Here is a 17475-nt window from a genome sequence, read left to right as displayed (position 1 = left end):
CTATTGTGTTTTAAGCAAGAGCCACAGGCAAGGGAAGAGGATAGGGTTACAAAAACTTTAAAATTACCCTTGAACCCAAGTATGGTTCTAGGCCTTTCTATTTGTGTGGCCTTGAGGAATCTACTTCTCCCCTCAAAATTTCTATCTCACTTTTTACAAAATGGAGAAAGTGAGGATTAGGGTTTGAATGCTGGATGTCTCTCCCAGGCTGTATTTGAATACTTAATCCACAGGTGGCATTACAATTTCCGCTATCATTTGAATTTCTAACTTAAACAGATTCATATTATTGTAAAACAATATTGAGGTCTCCAAATACAACTTCTCAGGAGATACTTAAATATAAATCATCGTACAGGAACCTTCTCTATCCAGCATTCCTATTTAGCCATTTTTTTTTTGTTTTTTTAATTAGATTTTTTATTTACATTTCAAATGTTACCCCCTTTCCTAGTTTCCCCTCCTAAAATCCCCTATCCTCTCCCCACTGCTCCCCAACCGACCCACTCCTGTTTCCTGGCCCTAGCATTCCCCTATACTGGGGCATAGAACCTTCACAGGACCAAAGGCCTCACCTCCCATTGATGTCCTACTAGGCCATCCTCTGCTACATATGCAGCTAAAGCCACAAATCCCTCCATGTGTTTTCTTTGATTGGTGGTTTAGTCCCAGGGAGCCCTGGCCATTTTTACTCTCTATTCAAGTTCTCTTCTTCCTAGAATTTCCTGAGATAATGTGAAGTGTCTAAGATCAGCCTGAGAGGAACAATGCCAGCTGACTTTTGAACAACAATAGCTGAGAGCACTGTCCTGACAAGAATGTCTATAGGCCTGGTATTGGGTTCTTCCATACTCACTGAATATGAGACTAACAAGCTCATTTTTGAAGCTGTTAGTATATGGAGTAAAATATATACTAGTAAGACATGAGGCTATTCTATTTTCAGACTGTGCAAATAGAGGGTCTAGTAATATTTTGTCTCAGGTCGAGTATTCCAATTGTAACAACACAACATGCTGCCTCTCTTGGCTTATTAAGATCTTTGGACCTGACCAGGGGTAAAATGTAACAGAGGTGTGTACTGGGTGGGTAGGTTTATATGGTTTGGAGATAATGAGGCTTTAAGTTAATGTCAATGAATGGGAAGTCAGTTTTAGGACAAAAATTAGTAGTGGAACTTAATGCATGCTCAGTCTCCTTAATCAAATTTGCCAGTTGGCCAAAGGCTTATAAGGCAATTTGAGCATCCATGGCTTCTAGTTTTCTCAAAAAAAAAAAGGCACCTATAAATAATCATCTGTAAAAATCTCTGTTATTCAAGAGAGTATCCTTTTTTATTCTAGGCATTTTCAACATATCTCTAAATTTTCTTCTCATATTTTCCTATCAGAATCAGTCATGACTAAAGAAGTAGAAGGTACAAGTATATCTTGGATTCTATTTTTTATATATTTAATTTTTAAGATGATATTCCATTAATTTTTGAGGATTTCCTACAGCACATTTTGACCATATTCAACTCTCTCTCCTCTATATGGCCCTCCCAGATCTGTTTCTACCTCTTCACTCCTCCTAAATTTAATATCCTGTTCTATATTGCATTGAATCTTTTTAATAACTTTTTAATCCAATTCAGTCTTCCCAGAAGTGTGAGACCATCCACTGGAGGGTGGCTGAACTACTTAGAAGCCACAGCCTTCAATAATGGAGACTTCCTCCCTATGAAGTCACCAGCTGTTAATAGCTCCTCCATTAAAGATGTGAGCCTCTCTGCACTCCATGCCAAAGGATTAACTGGCTTGTTCTTTTTTATAAATGTAATTTTACTATTTATTTAACACAAAGACAATTCTGCACGCTAATGAGATGCATTTGCTTGCTTCTTTTTATAGTAAGAATGACAGCTATCCTTAATATTCAGCACTGTAATATATACAACATCCTCAATGTTTTTCAGCTGATAATTTTGAATATTACAGTCATGTTGAGAATGCTACTTCACACAAACACATGGTACAAAAAGATAGGATATGTTTATGGTCACCTGGTCCCACATATTCATGAAGTAAATGCTAGAAGAAGTAATCAAGGAGAAGTTTATGTTTCTACTCCCTTGAGCCCATGATAAATGATTTCTTCAGGTCTTGGTGTTAAAAGAGTATTATTCAGCAGGAACAGAAATGTTTCTGTAGTATCACTTTGGAGAGCTCTGTAGGCTTCTCTATACTATGTGCCCAACAAGAAGTAATATGCTATACATAGCACAATAGATAGTGCACTTTGGTTATAATTACCAGTTCATTTTTTATATGTTCTTAGAAATTCATTTATTCTATTACATTTGTGTTCCTTCCTCATCAATAAAGAAGACAACAATGCATTTGTGTCATGAATGCTGTTGTGAGCATAAGTACATTCATGATAATAATTCAAATTACAATGCAGCAACTCAGTACTCAAAATCTGTAGTCACCTGTGGCCACACAAACTAGATTCCTGTGTGGGAGGCCAGAGCTTTAAGGGAGAGAACGTGAGAGAAGAAACAAGGCCAAGACAGATTTCTGATCAAGGCCCAATATTTACTAAGAGTCTGTGCTTATAAAGGGGGGATGCCACTCCAGGCTTCCTGATGTTTTGTTGCTAAGTTGTTAGCACTACTCTGCCCTAGCTGTTAGTATTATGTCACCAATTCCACAGGTTGTCATCTATCTCAGGAATATCTCAGGAAGACAGGTTCAGCCTCTCCGTGGATAGGAGCATCTTGGAGAAGAGCAGTGGCAAGTGACAGAACATTAGAACCATCTAGGTTGGAAGGCTCCACCCCAGGTGTTCTCATTCTCAGTGGCAGCAAGGTCTGAACCTGCCTGCTTAATACAGGGAGGCTACAAAAATCATTGGATTTAGTTACACATACCTCAGAGAATTTAAGCATCATAGAACTACAATAGCAAATAACATATGTAAAAATTTTAATTAAGTACTATTCTTTATTTTCCTTTAGTCTGAATCATTGTATCTTCAAGTATCTCTCATCAGGTTTCTACACCATCTTCTTCTCAGTTCCTGCTGAGGTTCCTAAGACTCTTTTATGCCTAAGAATCTAATATGACTTTGTATGACAGCTTCACTACTAGGGAGGTGTTCTAGGACTTCAAAATGGATATCAGTGGTATTCAAATTGGTCTGGACTTAAGTAAAGTACCTGGTTAGATGGCCCTAATATGACAGGGTATAGGTTTGTTGCTGTTGTTGTTACTGTTCTTCTTTTTATAATATCCCATCCATGGATAATTAAGCTTTGAAGCTGACATTACAATTCCTAGAAATTCTCATTGATTTCTCTAACTTATTTGCTGTTTAAGCCCCCTGGTTCTGAAAGACTAAAGTTCTCAGATGAACTGTTGGGCATTGATCTGTAGAACTGTGTCTTTCACTTGATCATCAAATACCCACTCAGGATAGGAATGATTATGACCCTGACTTTTATAAATTATGAACCTAAAATCAGAGGCATGGAGTTGTTTTCACATAGCTGAGAGAATGAGAAGCTCATGTGGTAAGACATAAAAATGCCATATGCTTTTTCTCCCCACCCTTTGTCCTACTGCTCTCATGTTTGTGTCTATCTTTTCTCAGAGTCACAGACTCCACCCTGAGCTGAAACCCAGACATGGTCATCTATCTGAGCCAGCATGTATGTGACCCTTCTTGATAGCTGGCAGCTAGCATCAGATGTATACATATGGGACCTCTGATAGACACATCTTCCAAAGCAGCATCTCTTAGTCCCTAGGAGGCCTAGGGTATGCTGAGTCAAAGTTCTCTGTAGTAAGGGTCTTAGAAACCTGTGCTCCAAAATTTACACTTATAGACCTGTTTGTTTTCTCCTCCATCTATAACCAGGCTCTTCTTCTCGATCTAACCCATTGAATCCTCATCAGGGAAACAAGCATCTCTCAGCAGGAGCTTCAAAGAAAACAGTGTCTGGTATTTCCCCAGACTTTTTGATTTTAGGAAATGTCTTAACTCTTCTGAGCTCAGTTTTTTGAGTCAGGGTTTCTCTGTAGTCCTGGCTGTCCTGGAACTCACTTTGTAGACCAGGCTGGCCTTGAACTCAGAAATCCACCTGCCTCTGCCTCCCAAGTGCTGGGATTAAAGGCTTGTGCCAACACACCCGGCCTGAGCTCAGTCTTAACATAAAAAAAAAAGAAAAAGAAAACATATTACTGGTGTCTATTTATAGAGTGAAATAAAGACTTAGCAAGAACTAAATTGTTGGACTGTATGTAGCACAAAAGGATTCAATGAGTGATAATTTCATCTTATCATCTACTAATCTCTGTCCTCACACATCTCATTCATCTTCCACTCCTCTACTTAGCTTTTTTTCCTGTTGTTTGTTTATTTGTTTATATGAATCTTCTTGTTACATTCCTCTCACTCTTTCCAGATATAAAAGTAAGTTTTAAGATTTGGAGTGAGAGAACTGTGGTCTTTCTTAATGAAGTGATTCTGTACCATCTGAGCAATGTTGAGACTGATGGGGCAAGGGCCAAGGCCAAAGGAAGGGGCTAGTGGGAGTATCTAAACTCACTACCTCTTAGAAACTGACAACAAATTAGAAATGACTTCTAGGTGCCAGAAAAAACCTTCTGTCATGGTCATTTCAACTAGGAAGGCTCTGAGATCATGAGGAAGTAGTTTCAGTATGAAGGGCATCAAAAGGCTCATGAAAGGAGGGGCACTCCAAAATCTCAGTCACCGAGGAAAACAATTTACGGAAAGTAACCATGCCTAGTTTAGTGTAGAATAGTATAGAGCAGTGAAGTGTAGACTAGTGTAGAGAATAGAGTAGTGTAGACTAGTGTAGTGTAGAGTAGTGCAAAATAGAGTTGTGTAGTATAGTGTAGTGTAGAGTAGTGTAGTGTAATGTAGAGTAGTATAGTGTAGAGTAGTAAAATGTAGACTAGTGTACACTAGTAGTGTGGTTTAGTGTAGTATAGAGTAGTGTAGTATAGTGTAGTGTAGAGTAGAGTAATGTAGTGTAGTGTAGAGTAGTGTAGTATAATGCTTAGAGCAGTTTAGAGTAATGGAGCTCTTGACTCACTCATTCTTCATATTTTGTAAGGTCTCTGAAGTTTCAAAATGCCCCAAAGTCTTACCTGCTACAGCCTTGGTGTTAGAGAAAGAATTACAGCTCCTATTTAATTCAGAACTAATTGTCCTGTTTCTCTATTAACATCAATGTATCCATTTAATAATCTGATTTATCTCAACAAAAAGCAAGGGAGAAGCCTTCCTCTCTGCCTTGTCCTATGGCTGTCATTTGGTATATGATCAAGCTTAGAAACAAATGTGGTTTTTTTCCTACCTATGTGAATATGGGACTTCATCAAAACCAGCCCTTTGCCGGGCGTGGTGACGCACACCTTTAATCCCAGCACTCGGGAGGCAGAGGCAGGTGGATTTCTGAGTTTGAGGCTAGCCTGGTCTACAAAGTGAGTTCCAGGACAGCCAGAGCTATACAGAGAAACCCTGTCTTGAAAACAAACAAACAAACAAACAAACAAAAAACAGCCCTTCTGGAACTTTTCACCAGGGGTGAAAACTATTTATCATAAGCATGAAAGGAAGCTCGTGGGTTTTCAACTGAGCCTTTTTTTTTCCAGGTAATTTTTTTTTTTTTTTGTCTTTGGAAACAATGGTTTTATTCACATGGTTTTTACGTATGTATATATCTTTAAATAATATAACATTATTTCAAAAGCTTTAATGCAATATTTAATTTTATATTAGTACATGTGCTCTTCCACTGTCTTTTTATCTCTTTTACTTGGGAAGTTATAATTATATTATTTTCCCTTTACTTACCTCCCTTCATTACCTATCACACAACCCTCCTGACTGTATATAAAAAAAAAAGTCTGCCTGTCATGAATCTCCCAAAGAAATCCTAAGTAACATACTCAGTTACCTGGAACACAACCATTTTATATTGGAACATTAAACACAGGGAAGGCCTTTAACATATGTTAAACATAAACAAGAAAACCATAGTCTTTAGACTAATGAAGATAATTATTTCATGGAACATGATCATGTATATCCAGTACACCATCTCCACTTAAGATAGTCTATCTGGCCTTGAGTAAATGGTGTGGTATCCTCTGGATCTGGAGTCACAGGGTGTCATAAACTACCCAGCATGGGTGCTAAGAACCAAACTCAAGTCTTCATGGAGAGCAGCACACATGCTTAGACTCTGAGCCATTGCTTCAGTACCATGGTATAATTTTACAATAATTTAGGAAAGTAGAGTGGAGAATCAAAAATACGTTTTGTCAGGGCCAGTTAATGTGGTTCACTGGATAAAAGCACTTGTCATACAAGACTGATGAGCTCGGTTCATGCCCAGATTCCATGTAAAAAGCTGGATGCTGTGGTATTTATCTGTAATCTCAGCACTTCTGTGGTGAGATAGTAGGCAGAGACAGAATTGCCCTCAAAATTCATGCACTAAACACACTAGAAAACACAGACCAGCAGGAATAAGAAAGAACCTGTTTTGGCAATGGGGAAAGACAAAACTGAGTCCAAATTTTTACTCTGATGTGTACACACAAGCAATGGTATCACATATACTACTAATAGCAATGACAATAAGTGGCACAATTAATAAAGCTTAAAACTTAAATTTCAACATCCTGAATAGTAAGTGGTATAAAGTAGATAAATGTTTTAGAAAAAGGAACTGGAAATTCACTGGAAAATGGAAGAAGAGTAGTTGAGAGATGAATTTAAATCCCACCATTTGTATGTGTATAAGTGCCTGGATATACTAGGGAAAACTAACACTGCTTTCTTAGCTGTAATAAAATAAGATTATCAATAGCATTTGCTTTAGATAATTAAAAAGTAGTCAATGAGGTCATTTACCCAAACAGTTTTAGTATCTTCATACAATGAGCCTTCAATAAAGATTAATTTTATTTTTAGTGTACTATTTAAAAACAAATTAGAATAAAGTGCATCCCAAAAGAATTTTTAGCTGTAATTAAAATTATTATATATAAGAACAATTTTACCAACCAATATTTCTGGAGCATTTACCGTATATAAGGCACTACTGTAAATGCTGTGTAATTAACCCAAACAATTTTCACAATAGTCTTAACAGGCTTGTTAAAAGCCTATGGACCATTGGGAGTTGGTTTTAATACTATGTCCATTTGCGAGGGGACAGGGGAAGAGTGTAATAGTGTGAGAACCCCAAGGAGTCAATAAGTACACCAAATGTCTGTGACCACAGCAGGGGAGCTGCACATGTGAATTCTCAGCAGCTGTGACAGCTCCGTGAAACGGGAATTAATCCAAGACAGACAAAATGCCAGAATAGAGAGTATGGCACACAGTCCCACCTCTAGTTATAGAGCTATTAGCAATCCTTAGCTGCCAGGAAAAGAGGGGGTCTCTAAGAGGGTGGAGCCCCTGGTAAGTCAACTGGGATCCAACAGAAGACCACACCTCCAAGAATATTTTGAGCAGCACAAATTGTTCTTGTTTTTTGTTTTGTTTTTGTGGTTTTTTGTCTTTTTGTTTTTAATGACATAAAGTTGAGTGAATAAGAAGGCAGCTATCAATCTGAGAACAGTTGGGAGAGTGAAGATAGCCAAAAAACTGTATAAGACTTTCAAAGAACTAACAAAACAATGAAAAAATTATTCTTAGAACTCTATAATATGAAATGACAAATAACAAACTGGAGAAAAACCATATAACAGATGAAGGAAACAAAGCATATGATAGTTAAGGAGAGCTGCTGAATCTTCATAACATCACATGATCTGATGAGAATCTTGACCAATATTCTATATGAAACTTCTGTGAAACAAGGGTTGGGATTTCAGAAATGACCCATTGGAAATTGATATGTGTGGGAGAGGGAGTTATTTTCTTAAGTTATATGACACTAGAAAGAGGGGGTCATTCTTCTCTTCTCCACCGTGCAAAGCGCCCACACATCTAGTGCTCAGTAGGTTTGGTGTACCAAGGGAATTTCACTAAATAAGAAAAATCTTTGGGCAGGCTGCCAGTAGAGGATCTCAAACTCAGGGACCTTCCTGGTGTGGGAAATGAGGCAGTTTATACATTTAGTTGATGTAATATATGTTGAAAAAAATCTCTTAAGAATAATTTCCTAGTGGCCTTTACTTTCAGAAGAAGAAACTAAGGGTCAAAAAAGGCTAGAGACGTTCGTAATGATATTACATTTATCATGGGAATTCCTGAACTAGGATGCCTAACTCTTGCCTGGCTGGCATGTGCATTTGCATGAAGTTCCTGCCTCTAAATCTGTTCATCATGAGAGAAAGAGCAGAAGGAATTAAATATACACACACTCACACACACACACACACACACACACACACACACACACCAAAACAAAACCCTTCAAAGTGGTTTCCATGGCACAGTCTGGGCTGTACAGACATCTAGGTATTTCTTTAAAAATAAGCATACAACTTAAATATACAAAAGTGCAAACTGCTGTTTGGCAGTTGGAAGGCCAAGGCTCTGAACCTGGCTTCCTGGTCCAGTAGATAGTATTATCAGAGTCTTGGCAGGATCTCACTCCCCTTGCTGTGGGTGGGAGGATCTCAGACTAGTAAAGGGGTGAGGAAAGCCATCTCATTCTGACATTGCTGCTAGATGTAAGAGAGGGCAAATTGTTCATGATCTGTAACCTTGAGACATGGTTACCCTCACCTACCAAAAACAAAACAAAACAAAATAAACAAACAAACAAAAAAAACCCAACAACAACAACAACAAAAAACCCAACCAAACAAAAAACAAAACAAAACAAAAAAACAAAAAACACTGAGTGGTCTACGTGCACCCTCCTTGTCTATTCTTAAATAAAAGAGATTAAAAGTTCTTTTCACTGAATGCAGTTCTATCCCAAATCTCTCTCTCTCTCTCTCTCTCTCTCTCTCTCTCTCTCTCTCTCTCTCTCTCTCTCTCTCTCTCTCTCTCACACACACACACACACACACACACACACACACACACACACACACACCAAAAAGTGCTTCATTCTTTTCCCTAAACTTGATAAAGGACTTGCCATAACAACTTATTTGCATTTGTGTCAGTTCATAACATTTGATTTTTATGGCTCTGAGAAAATTATATTCTAGTGAGTAAATACAATTCAAATTAAGGCATTAACAATAATAATATCTTTGAGCCTGTGCTTTCTGTCAAATATAGAAATACTAGGACTGGAGAGTGATGGCTCAGTGGTTAAGAGCACCTGTTGGCCGGGCGTGGTGGCGCACGCCTTTAATCCCAGCACTCGGGAGGCAGAGGCAGGCAGATTTCTGAGTTCGAGGCCAGCCTGGTCTACAAAGTGAGTTCCAGGACAGCCAGAGCTACACAGAGAAACCCTGTCTCGAAAAATCACAAAAAAAAAAAAAAGAGCACCTGTTGCTTATGCAGATGACTTGAGTTTGGTTCAAGTACTAATGTGCTAGCTCACAATTTTCTGTAAGTCTATTTACATGGTATCCAATGCCCTCTTCTGACAACCATGGGCACTAGGTACACCCATGTATACATACAACACTCATACACATAAAAATATGTAAATAAATAAGTTTAGAGCATAGAAATACTATAAAATAATCCAATGGTTGTGAGCAACAATGAAATAGCTTATAAAAACATCTTTAGATGACATGTGGCATAAAAATTCAGGAAATACATTGAAGCATTTTACTTTACTTTTTTAATCCTGTATATTCTTTGAGAATTTCAAATATTAATAATTTTTTAGATCATTTGCCTCTCTACTTTCTCCAATTTCTCTTGAATATATCCCACTTATTTCCAAATTATTGGCATATTAGTCATTAATTATTACTTTATAAATAATGCAAAATTGTGTATAATATATACAAGTTTGTAAATACATTTAACTGAGATCATTTAGAGATGCTGCGATGTGCCTAAAGTTGCCCATTTCAGACTGGCTAAGGAATCAAGAAACTCATTTAATTCTCTCTCTCAACAATCATTAATTGCCAGTATATCTGCTTCGATAGGTAATGTTAGTGCCTGATTCTGGGTACTACCTTGGTGATTTGGAGAAACCACACATCATTTATATACGCTAAAACGGACTGGAAAAAGTATTGGATATAGATCAAAATGTAGTTATTATAACCAAAAAAAAAATAAATAAATAAAGACACTCTTTTCCTGTCAATGACAAACATTTGGTCTTTCCAGCTGTTGGGACTATGAGTGAGTGAGTAATAAAAGGCTTGCAGATGCAGTTTACCTGTGGCAAGGCAGAAGTCCTGGAAAGAGCAAGTGTCTCAAAGCACAGCCTAATGGGAAATTGCTACAACAGATTGACAGTGGCCTTATGTAAAAAGCACCAACCATTTGTCTGATCTCAAAAAGGAAATGATTTTTAGGGTTACAGAAGGCTGGAGAAGTTTTAATCTACGCCTTTGAAGGATGACAGGCTCTCTTCCTTGTTAACCAAGTTTAAAACTCTTCTTTACTCCCAAGGCCAGTAGTATTTGGATTGAGATGAATGTATTTACAAACATGTATAAATACATTGCAAAGTTTGGATGTCTGGTGTAGCGGGGGGGGGGGGGGGGGTGGGGGGGGAGATATTAAAACCTGTGCTCTGTCCGCACTCTAGTGAAATGCTTTAAAACAAACCACCTGTGAAGCTGATGTGTCAAAAATTGTTTTCATGTCTTTTGATTAATTTGTATATCTAATATAGATTAGAGACCATTGAATTAAGTCAAAGGCAGATACTTCAGATCAATAACAGGGGCATTTTATATGAAGAACACTAAATGGATGCAGAGTTCATTTATATTTATAGATTCATATAGAATATTTATACATATCACAGTAATAAAGACTATGCATTCATGAAGAGATGGGATGCATGAAAGGAATTTGGGAGGAAGGGAAAGGTGAAATGATGTAAATATACTAGTCATATGTGAAAGTCTCAAAAATACATTAATTTTTAAACAAGGGGGTTAATTTTGAAGACCTACATTTATCATCATTTACCTATCTAAATTTCTACCACCTATCTACCATCTATTTGTCTATTTATCATTTGTCATTGATTTTTTTGTGTGTGAACATGAATTCAAAGTTTATAATGTAGTATAGCAATTGTGAACTCAACTCTGAAGAGGTAGAAGTTGTTGGAACAAAAGTGAACACAACTTTGCTGCCCTCTCTCGTCCTTCTGCTATATTGCAATTCTCCTTTTAAATTACTCTAAATGAAATTTATTCTTTTAAACATCCATTCAAGTATATAATGCATTCCAGTTACTGTCCCACCCATTCATTTTTGTCTTGTCTTTTCCAAATCTCATCAGTATCATCTCCTCACATTGATATCTTCCTTCTTGGTTTTGAGACCTGATGAGTTCATTCAGAACTGTCTGTGAGATCATGGTATGGAACGATCTGTTGGAGTCCTGTGGTCTCAGAAGTGAGGATACAACTGAAGGCAAGTCTCTGTCAGAGCTTGGCATAACTGATCATGAGATCCTTTGTTGGAGACCCTGTTCTCTCTTTGTTTCAGCATTTCACAAAAGTCCAATAATAATAATCCCCAAACACACAGCAGAATATTGACATATTTGGAGGGTAATATATGAAAAGAATATGAAAACAGTTTGAGTTCAGGCCTTTGAAAAATCCACAGCATTAGACAACTTAATCACTTTTGTGATTCATGGAGTTCTCCAGCCCAATATTAGGATAATATTATGTGACTCCTAGTGTTAAAACATAAACTTTGTGATATAATATAGAGCAACCTTGCACAAGTTAAGAAATTTCAGTTTATTTCAACATTATTTTAACATTATTTTGACAGTACCTACTGTGTGTCAGTTCATGTGTTTGATGAAAGTTTTAGGTGTATCATCTTACTTAATCCTCACAAATGCTGACAGTGTTTTCTTTTCTTTTTCCAAGTGAGTAAATTACAACTTAGAATATTTAAAGAACTGGATGTAACTGGAAAATCAGTTCATATTATAAAACAATACAATAATATAGATTCATATAGCAACTATATCTTTTCAGACATACTCCTCTACCCAGAGGGTGGTAGCCTCAGTTACCCGACATTAGTTCTTAGTATATTAATATATAGTATATACTTCTTGAGAATTGAGAACATGAGGAGACTTGTCGGGGGAGATAGATGTGGGAGATATAAGAAAAGGAGGGTGGTTAATAAAGAACCCAGTAGTTAGTTGGACTCTTGGAAAGCTTCTCTTTCTACTACACTAAGTTAAAAGTAACTTTTCCCTTTCTGCTTTTCTAAAATAAAGACTGCCTAACACTTAAAAATCATTTGAAAGTTTCTGGCATTTGCAAAATGCAAGGTAATATTTTACTGGTTTAGCTTTAAGTATTGTAAAGAGGGAAGTACTGACATATTCTCAGAAGACATTGTGGGGAATAGAGAAGGTAGGCAGAACGTGTAAGTGTCCTGTTCCTCTACCATGAAAATAACACCTACGGGCAAGGGGTCTTTTCACCATTGTCCTCACTGGAGAATCCACACACCTAAGGTCTGTAGGTTCCATAATAATTGCCTTCCCTCTAGTGGTGAAAACGCCTCATTCTTCTTCTCTAGTTTCGTCAGATATGAGTCAGTTAATAGAATCTACTAATAAAAGCAAGCCATCTTGAGTTTTGTCATTGATTTTATTGTTGTGATCAGCATTCAAGTTCTCATCCTTCACTGGTGACCACTCAGGCCCCTTCATGTGCAGACTGACAGGCTGTGGCATATTCAACTGAAAGAAATTCCTCCTGCTTACTGTACTAAAGCGAAACTGACACAGCCAAATGAAGCTTTATAGATACTTCTCAAATAAGGAAACGAAATCACCTGCACAGTGTACACAAAACAGTTATTTGCAATGTTTACCACACCACAATAATAAACTTCTGCAGAAGGCCACATCAATTATTAATCTAAACATAAGTTGAGACTAACAGGACCGTGACCACATAGAAGCAGGAGAAATAGGGTCAGTAATAGGGTCAAGAAAAGAAAAGCTGTTTGAACTAGCATATCACAGAACAGATCAGAAGGGTACAGTAACAGATGTCTGCCACACCAACAGGAGAAGTGACTGTTAATAAGGACATCTGTCTACATGGCAGATTAAAGATTCTGTTAGATTCTGTAAAAGAACGACTCTCAGAAGACAGAAGCTCAGATGCTGTGAACAGTGAGACACTGAAGTATAAGTGCCCCATTTATGGGAAACATAGCAAGAGTAAGTCCTAAGACTGTTGAACTGGTGGGGACACAGCAATTAAGAATATACATAAGTGTGACTCACTTTGCTAACTTAAGCAGTTTCTCCCACAGTTTAGATGTGTGTTCCTGTCACAGTTCAGGGCTGAAAAGTCTCTTTAGGAAGAGAACCCAGGATAAATGAATTACTTATCTGGTACTTGGAAGTATGGAGGAAGAAAGGGTGGTTGGGGACAAGGGAGGTACTCCACCTTGGCCAGGAGCACATCATTTTTAACATCTACTTAGTCAAACTTAGACACAAGAACTGATGATAATAAAGAACAAAGATTTTAGTGATGGGTTTTGTTGATGTAATCATAGTCACAAGGGCTATCAAGACCCCAAGCTCCTAAAATAAAGTCAGAAATATTTATACCCCGAGCTCCTAAAACAAAATCAGAAATATTTATGTCTTTCACAAGCACAAGGAGTTACATATTTATAGTTCTTAAGTAGTAGCAGTCAAACTATAAATGCCCCCAAAATGAAAATTTACCTTATTTTCTAGAATGTAGACTCCCTCGCCCTAAATATCTATTTCATTATAAATACCTTAGGCTTTAAGAAACATTTTATGAAAAACAAAATACAGAGTTGTGGAGCACAGTAGCAAAGGAAACATATACAAAAGAATTCCTACACCTAAGACACTGTGGAAGAGCAGGTGGAAAGATTGGAAGAGACTAAGGGTTATGGACTTTGTTTTGAGACTCTCTCTCCTAGTGATGTCAGAAGCTACATCCATAAAGTGTCACCGGCACAACTTCCTAAACAGCATCTGAACAAGGAACAAAAACTAATATGGACTCCAAAGTCGACTGGAATTAACTTATAAGGCCTCTGCTCTACCCAAAGAAATAAGCAGGCAACAAAGAAGCAGTGTGAGGCCTCCTACCTCTCCCTGTAGAGTCTCTCTAACCCTTCGACTATCATCCATTTTATTGTGGAGGTCAGCAGAAATGTAGAGCTCCATTTGAGGTGTAATGAATAACTGGATACGTTACTGTTTCTCCTGACCAACACAAGAAAGTAGATTGGTTCATATACTATTTCTATAGATAAATCCACCTGGATCACACATTTGGGGGGGGATAAAATACTTATCCTACCTAAGTCACCTATATAGGCACCAATCTCTTCATAGTAATGAAAAGAAACTTGAAAGTTCTCCTGAGAATCAAAAACTGAATTTCTTATTGGCAATCACCTCATTCTATTGGATCCTAAATTCACATGAAGCTGTAAGCTCTGTTTGCTTTACGATATTGCGCTGTTACGGTGGAGGTGAAGGCTAATGCACCATGATAGTGCCTATGTTTAGCCTCTATTTCATTTTTCACCTTTTATTTCTTGCTCCTCGTCTTTCAACAATGCTCTGAATTCAGCTGGTTAGTGAAGATAACATTTGATGCTGAAACAGAGAGCCCTGGATAGACTATCAGAGAAGTCAAGGCCAGTGAATACAGCAGGAGAATCTGTCTGAAGCCAGATAATGTAAATACTTTGAAAAGGTGTCTCAAAAGATAAGAGACTGAAGAAAGGAGAATGAAAAGTGGAACTCTGTCAAGATGTAAGTGATTTCAATAAGGCACATGAATAAGGAGAATAAAATAGAAAGATTTGAAAAATAAGATTATTGAGCTATTTCTGCCAAGAAAATGTCTCGGGAATGCCTATAAGAAATGATAGAAGTTAACACTAATAGGCTGAAAATAATTGGGCAATGGCAAATAATGCTACATTCATGTGTAGGATGCCTTACTAAAGAGCAATAAACAATTAGCAAGCAAATCAAGGAACTCTTCTATATCTCAAAAGCACCATGTTGGGTGAAAGAAAATAAATGTCTTTTACATCATTTCTAGTTTTCTGGTACAACTTGCTTGACCATCTAAGAAATAATAATGACTTCTGTTATAGGACTTAGCATTAGATGAGTCCTTTAACTAGTAAGTGGCATCTAATTTGGAGTGAAGGATCTGTGCTATGTCCATTTCATAGTGTACTATTCAAGAAAGGAACAGAGGTAAAAGATTGAGAAGAAAACAGGTACAACACCTATGCCCTTGTTTCACAGTGGGAAACCAGATGTCTGGAGAATGTCACATGTCTGCTGATGTCTACTCTCACCATCCTCACACAAATGAGTGACAGGCATGTTCATGACAGACCACGTAAGAGAAGGGAAGATTGGGACTCAGAAAGGGAATGTTTGGATGTTTGGTAAATTGTTCAGAAATGTGAGAGTAAAAGAAAAATTCAGATTCTAAGTGGTATGAATGGATAAGAGGAGTAACAGGTTTTGTTATCATGTTTAACTTGCTGAGTGTCTCAGCGCCTTACCATCATGAAACGACTGTAAACTTGCAGGATTCTGGACAGCTGAGTGTCTCATTTAGGATCGGTTGGCCTTTAGTAAGAGGTGACTAGTGATCACAAACATGAACTGAATGGGTTTATGCAAAGCCTTTGGAAAACTGACATAATAATTGCTATATCTATAAGATAAGAGTCTGACATGAATGCAACACAACCAGCCAAATTATACAAAAATTTTATTTTAAACATATAATATTATTTTGGGGGTTATCTCTGAGAAGACTTTAAGCTGATGGGGAAACGACTTGGCTTAGCAGACTCACAGGAGTGATAGAACAAAGCCTCTGCCTTCATGGAGACGAGGAATGTGACACTGGGATCAGAATGAACAAAGAACCTCTGTGTAAGGAACTGGGCATGGGGTGGTGAGTGAGCATGAAGATGAGGACTGAGACACTTGCCTGAAAGACACTCCTGTTGGGAAGAATACTGCTTTTACCTCAGTTGTGCAATAAGTGACTTTATATACGATCATGTCTATGCTGTTCGCTTAATAGTGTAAAAGGATTTTCAAAGTAATAAATTAGGCAGAGGCAGGTGGATTTCTGAGTTTGAGGCCAGCCTGGTCTACAGTGTGAGTTCCAGGACAGCCAGGGCTACACAGAGAAACCCTGTCTCAAAAAACCAAGAAAACAAACAAACAAAGTAATAAATTACTTATTTTTGGATGGATTACTAAATTTATTCATTTTTATTGGATATTTTCTTTATTTACATTTGAAATGTTATCCCCTTTCCTGGTTTCCCTCCCTCCTGGAAACACCCTACCACATCCTCCCACCACCTGCTTCTATGAAGGTGTTCCAAAACCCACCCACCCACTCCCACCTCCCTGCCTTTGATTCCCCTACACTGGAGCGTCTATCTTGCCTTCATAGGACCAAGGACATTTCCTCCCACTGATGCATGACAAAGCTATCCTCTACTACATTTGCAGCTGGAGCCATGTGTACTCCTTGGTTGATGGCTTAGTCCCTGGGAGCTCTGGTTAGTTTATATTGCTGTTCTTCCTGTGAGGTTGCAAACCCCTTCAACTCCTTCAGTCCCTTTTCTAACCCCTCTATTAGGGACCCTGTCATCAGTCCAATGGTTGACTGCTAACATCCACCTCTGTATTTGTAAGACTCTGGCAGGGCCTCTCAGGTGACAGCCATATCAGCATGCACTTCTTGGCATCCACCAAACCAAGACACTATAAATTACTTTTTTTTTCTTAGATAATTTCTTCATTTACATTTCAAGTGCTATCCCCTTTCCTAGTTTCCTCTCTGAAAATCCCCTATTCCCCTGCCCCCCCCAACCCACCCACTCCTGCTTCCCAGCCCTGGCATTCCCCTATACTGGGGCATAGAATCTTCACAAGTCCAAGGTCCTCTCCTCCCATTGATGGCCGACTAGGCTATCCTCTGCTACACGTGCAGCTAGAGACACGAGTTCCACCATGTGTTTTCTTTGATTGTATATGCCAACAAGATTTTGCTGACAGGACCCTGATATAGCTGTCTCCTGTGAGGCTCTGACAGTGCCTGGCAAATACAGAAGGGGATGCTCACAGTCATCTATTGGATGGAACACAGGGTCGCCAATGAAGGAGCTAGAGAAAGTACTGAAGGGGCTGAAGGGGTCTGCAGCTCTAGGAGGAGCAACAATATGAACCAACCAGTACCCCCAGCGCTCTCTGGAACTAAACCACCAATCAAAGAAAACACATGGTGG

This window comes from Mus caroli, unplaced genomic scaffold, assembly GCF_978045245.1.
Source record: "Mus caroli unplaced genomic scaffold, Mus_caroli_1 scaffold_8, whole genome shotgun sequence".
In the NCBI taxonomy this organism is placed as follows: Eukaryota; Metazoa; Chordata; class Mammalia; order Rodentia; family Muridae; genus Mus; species Mus caroli.
This window is presented reverse-complemented; position numbering follows the sequence as displayed.